Source organism: Nuphar pumila, chromosome 15 (assembly GCF_984573655.1).
Source record: "Nuphar pumila chromosome 15, dmNupPumi1.hap1.1, whole genome shotgun sequence".
Lineage (NCBI taxonomy): Eukaryota > Viridiplantae > Streptophyta > Magnoliopsida > Nymphaeales > Nymphaeaceae > Nuphar > Nuphar pumila.
In genome coordinates this window covers 29,609,318-29,615,322 of record NC_143263.1, presented here as the reverse complement: position 1 = coordinate 29,615,322, position 6,005 = coordinate 29,609,318, and positions in this window count along the sequence as shown.

The following is a 6,005-nucleotide window of genomic DNA, read 5'->3' as shown; positions in this document are numbered from 1 at the left end:
ACCATTTCTTTTTTTTTTTAAATAAGATGAAAAAAAATTCAATCACAATAAGCAAATAGTGAATCAAAACATTTTATATATTGATTTCAAGTTCTATTTACAAAATCTGGTGAATTACAAGTACTTTTTACAAAATTTTCAAATTATATAATCAATAGTGGTAGTACCAAAACACACAAAAATCTTAAGACTAAAATGGGTCAACGATCTAACTCCAGAGATACTCAAGTCCACTACATCCATTGCCACTAAATCATGTCTAGCTGTGAATACTTGAAAAAGAAAAAGTAAGCAAGGGTGAGACCAAACATATGTCTCATCAGAAAACTTGACCTCCTATCTCGTAATAGCGAACATGGAAAAGTCGATGAGCTAAACTGGACTCCAACTAAGTCCATAACTCGACTTAACCTCTAACTCAAGAGGGAAAACAACAATGCATGCACAACCAAGATGCATGAACATGTTTTAATTACTTTCTCTATTTAAGTTATTTTTTTACTTTCTATGTAATGCAATTACAATTAGTTTATTTCAATATTAATTATTGTTTCCATGAGAGAAACATTGTTTTGGGCCAATATAGGCTCACTTGTAACAACTGCAAAATTTTATACCATTTCAAACAAATAAATGAAAAAAATTATGACTAGGTATTCACACTAATAAGTTAGTTTTTATTTGCTGACATATTTAGGTCCCAAAGACGAAAGTCAGTTATGAATATAGACTGAAACCCGAGCTACTCATTTTACTATTAGATCATTTGATGAATCCAATCTAGAGTAGAAAACTAGATTATATTTGAATGCAAACCAGATAGCTATGTCATTTGGCTCCAAATGGATCCACCTTCCTAATCCTCAATATAAACAAAATTAAATGCATACTAAGAGTAAATAAGAAAAATGGAGGCATTTGGAACAAATTTGATATTTTAAATAAATATTGGCTATACAATAGTGATTTGGATTTAGATCAATTATATCCAAATCCAATTCACAAACATAACTTATATGATTTTAATACATGGTTAGGTTGGTAATTAAAAGGTAGAGTGAGGGTAAAATGGTATAAGGGTACCATGAGTTTTAAAATCTATTTTAAAGGTAGGTATGATTTTTTTGGTATTTTCAAAAATCACCCCACATACCAAGGGCATGTGAATAATATAACTAGAGGGCAGCTGGCTGGGTTGGCTGTCACTTGTGGCAACCCACCGACCAACTCCCTCTCTAATCAAGGGAGCCCTCACCCCTTTACGAACTCATTTTCCACTCTCTTTTAAGCTCTCTCTCTACTCACTCTCATCTATCCCCCTTCACTATTCTCTCTCCCTCTCTTTAACTCTCTCCCTCTCTTGGTTTAACGAGTGGAGGGGTTGAACTACCTTCACTCGACCCTGTCTCTTCCCCTTTGTTGTTCCCCTTACTACTACTATGTTCACTTGCCTCCCATATGCCACCACCTTGCAGACTTTTGCCATCCATTGTAGGTCACCACCTCACAGCGGATGCCCCCTTGGAGAGGGAGATTGATAGGTTGTATCGGTCATGCAACACACAGCTTGCCTTAGGCGACGAGCTATGTAAGCCTAGTGAAAGTGAGTTTAGAGTCATGCATATCCCATGCACGCTTAGTACATCAGAGATAGAGTCAAACGAGTTGACACTGTGGGTTAATGCCAGTTGTCAGTGTAGAGCGAGTTAAAGTCGACGATAGACAAGTGTGTCACCTTTCTATGACAAGTGCATGAGCAATCATGGGTCGATGTAATCAGCTATGCAACGTAGTAAAGCTTCCTAGCCAAGAGGAATCAATGTCGCTTGACATACACTCATTGAGCCCCTCACAAGGGTGCAAGGTTGGGTGACAAGGCAGGCGACTAGAGCAGTGTCGCGTATGCGTGCTGATGTCTATGAAGAATTTGCATACTCGTGAGCACCCACGTGAAATGTGCTACTCATAAGATATAAGGGTTGCCCACTCTGGACCACACAGTGGTACACCAATGCATGTTAAGAGGAAGGTCCCCTATATAGGTGTTATGGGCATTGACCCCACCACCTATAGGAGGAACCCTAATATCCCTTAGAAACACAATGTTTTTGTTCCCAATGAAGTTCCCAAACATTGACTTTGTATTTTGCTGAAATGACTAAACCCGGGTCTTTGTCACATATGAATGTGCAGCAAAATTTTGATCTTTGCTCAGTAATTCTCAACATGCAAGGAGATGTGTGGCTCCAAAGTTTGGGTGTGCTTGCATGGCACCTCTGAATGAAGTTTCTCCTTTCTGTGATTTGACTTCACATACGCGTTCCTCATATATGTTTGTGCAGAAGAATACTCGACCGTGGCACATGAATTTTGCATAAAAGGCTTCTATTTGCGAGTTTAAAATTGAGATGGACTGCAAGTGCCGTGGCACCCTTGAAGCATGACTCATAGCTACGAGTGCCCAAAGAGACCCCCATGGCATGGAGCATAAAGCTGAGAAGATGCACTTGAGAAGTAGCATGCACACTTAGGCTTGCATGCTGAGTTTACTAAAGAGCAATATTGTGTTCCCTCATGCTATTGCTACATGCCATAGCCCAGGCATGAGCTTTTCACTTAGCAATGTGTGTCACTATAGGCCCCCACTACACTGCATACACACGTGTGTTGCTTTTGGTCTGTGATGGATAAAGTTTGGCACATTCTTCTGTACTAAAACAAATTGACATCCTAGTCAAAACTTTACAAATTGAGAGGCAACTAAAGTTGAACCGCATAAGTTCTTGTAGAGCAAGCATACTTCATGAGTCTATGTGCAAAGCAGTAGAGTATAGTTGGGTTCTGAGATAGAGCTCAATGTCAGTCCCTTGAAAGTGTGACATCTGGAAGCCACCAATGATGTGCTGATATGGGAATTATCACCCACTAAGATACACAACATAGAGAAGGCGTCAGGGAGTTCCAATGTGGCCAAGGCAAGGGTACTGAAGTTGGAGGTAGTCCACTCGTCTTGAGCAAAGCGGGTGTTTGGCACTCGAGGTGGTGTATTAAGCAGAGTAATGTGACCATGAGCAGACATGACCCAAGCAATATAGTGACATGGCACATTATTTCTCATAAGAACAAATTGACATCCTTGTCAATACTTCACAGATTGTGATGAGACTGGAGCCGCCATGGAGTTCCTGATATCGATCAAGGTAGGTCATTCTATAGAGTATAGGAATTGTCATCGACGAAGATATGTAGTGTGGATAAGGCATCATGAAATTCCTAAGTTGGAGGTGGTCCAGTCCTTTTAGCAGAGCGAGTGTTTGGCACTCGCGAATGGTCTATTAAGTAGAGAAACATGACCATGAACAAACATGACCCATGCGATGTAGCAAAGAGTGCCAAGAGAACAGAGCAATTTTCAGCAAAGATAAGTTGGTCCTTCAGCAACTAATGGTCCTTCGAGGAGGGGCTGCAGAGCATCGACTTCGAGGAGGGGTTGCTGAGTATAGTAAAGATCATTTCACTGGCATAATTTTTCTTAGCTCCAGTGAATTATACTTGCAGCAATTAAACTGCACTAGTACAATATTTTTTCTGGGGCACATAAAAAGGGCACCAAAGAATTTGTTTTTTCTGATGCAACAAATGCATGTGCCAGTAAAAAAAAAATTTGGTGCACAAAAAAGTGTAACAGTAAAAAAAACACAAAATTTTAAAAAAATTGGCTACTCTCTCTCACACTAAAACAATCACGAGTTGTCTCCCTCTCCCTCCCTCTTTCTCTTGTTCTCTCTATGTTCACTGGCCACCACCCTCTAAGATCCAACTCACTTATTAGGCTCACCTCCTTGTGAGGTAAACCCTAGATGAGGACATAATACACCAACTTTTATCCCAAAAGCAAGTTGCTCACTTGTCACAAGGGATGCTCTGATGTCTACTCTCATGACCATTCAACAGGGAGAGAAAGGTTGGCAAGTGAAAAGATGCCCTTAAATGTGGAATCTTAAGTCCATAAATGAAGGATATCCCATTAGTTGTTTTCACACGAGAAACACTTATAGCTGTTGATAGGGGTGGAGCCAAGAATCTAAACTAGTGTATGCACAAATGCACAATAAAAAGGAAATATAATTACTATGTCAATAAGCTATACTAACAAGTGCAAAGAAAATTGAAGAATTGGAGAGTCATATTTCTAATTAGGAACCTTGGTTGAAACTAAATGATATATTTTAAATAATAACAAAAATTGAAGAACTGCGAAGTACCATAATAACATGTTCGTATACCCCAAAATTTAGCTTTATTTGATATAAAGACCAAAGAAAGTACCTTCTATGGCTAATGCAGTGTGACCAAGTTTATGTTTCGATCTTGAAATGCATTCAGCAAGACATGACCAAAGACACAGACATTCTATACATAATTAGCCAGTTAATCTTATAAAAAGTCTACAAATGACATCATAATTGTCTTCGTATGAAATGGCGAAACTGGATAGCATACTTACAACTTTGAGTAAACGAAAAACTAGGAGCTCCCTACTAGTCAATGCAACTATTTTACTGAAAGCTAGAGCACAAATCAAAGATCCTAAAGGTAGAAATCATAGTGACGACAAATTTGCTGATATCTTACACAAATGATACCTGACATATACAAACAATACAATAATGAACATAAATCAACCAATTATATTAAATTAAAAAATTGTTCAACGGAATGCCTCATAAAAGTTGCCTACTCCTTTTCTCTAAATATACAAATATATATACAAGCTTTGACATATCATGGATTATTGAAGTTAAATTAGTCATAAAAACATAAGTGAGTATCATTTACATGAATTATAAAAATATGCATTTGAACTAACCGTGATCATTACTTCGTAATCTAGTTTTCTAGCCAAACATGCCTAATGTGCCTTCTTTCTTATCTACATGCAAGAATGTATAGTTAGGAAAAGTACAACCCACTCGAAATGAAGATGAAAAACAAACATATTTAATAAATTTTATGTCTTTCACTAATTTATCTTTATCATAAGGTCAATGAAAGCAATGAATAAATGATAATAAAACTAATAGAAAAATGGAATATAATATTATGTAAAAAAAATCAAGTAGTTAGTGTAAAACATACCTTTTACAATTGGCCTCATCAATTTTTCATATTTTGAAAATCATTCATAATTGATTCATGACTAATGGTGTCAAATATATCTTTATTAATGTAGGTAATCAAAGCATTATTTGCCCATTCAAACTACCACTATAAAATATAGATATATTCAATACTAAAACATGTAATTAAAAAAATATAAAGAAAACTTTAAATCATAACATAAATTAAAGATGGAACCATGATTATTGCGGTTTGAGAAATACAAAGAAACCTCCAATCCTAATCGAAATCTAATAATGAATAATGAAAGAAAAATTAAAAGCATAGAAAGCCCTTAAAGCCTAATTATTAATCATGAAGCTTGATTAGCATAAATGCATAATTGATGATGCTTATAAGAATTAGGATTTTGATTTTGTATTTGTTTAAATGACTTGAATTTTGGATTATGCTTTTAAGGTATTATGTGTTTTTCCTTTTAGCATTAAACATGAAAAATTAATACTTGACTTTAGTTAGAACTTATGATTTTAGGTTTATTTTATCAATTAGCATAAATAAAAAATCTATGATTTTTGTTAGAATTTAGGTTTTTGATTTGCATCACTTCAAATGACTAAATACCTAATTAAATATTTATTTTATTTAAAAAAGGAAAATCTTAATGCTATTAAAAAAACATGAAAAACTTGAAAACATAATAAAATATTCATGCTATTTAGAAAACCTAAATGAAAAACAACAATCCTAGCAAACACTACAAGAAAAATGTCAATTAGCGAGAGAAAATGAGCCATCCCTAAAATTTGATTTAGTTGCGGAATTTGCGATGGAACAATTATGGCGCCAAAGCCGTTGCTAAGTAGCGACAGAATTACATCCAT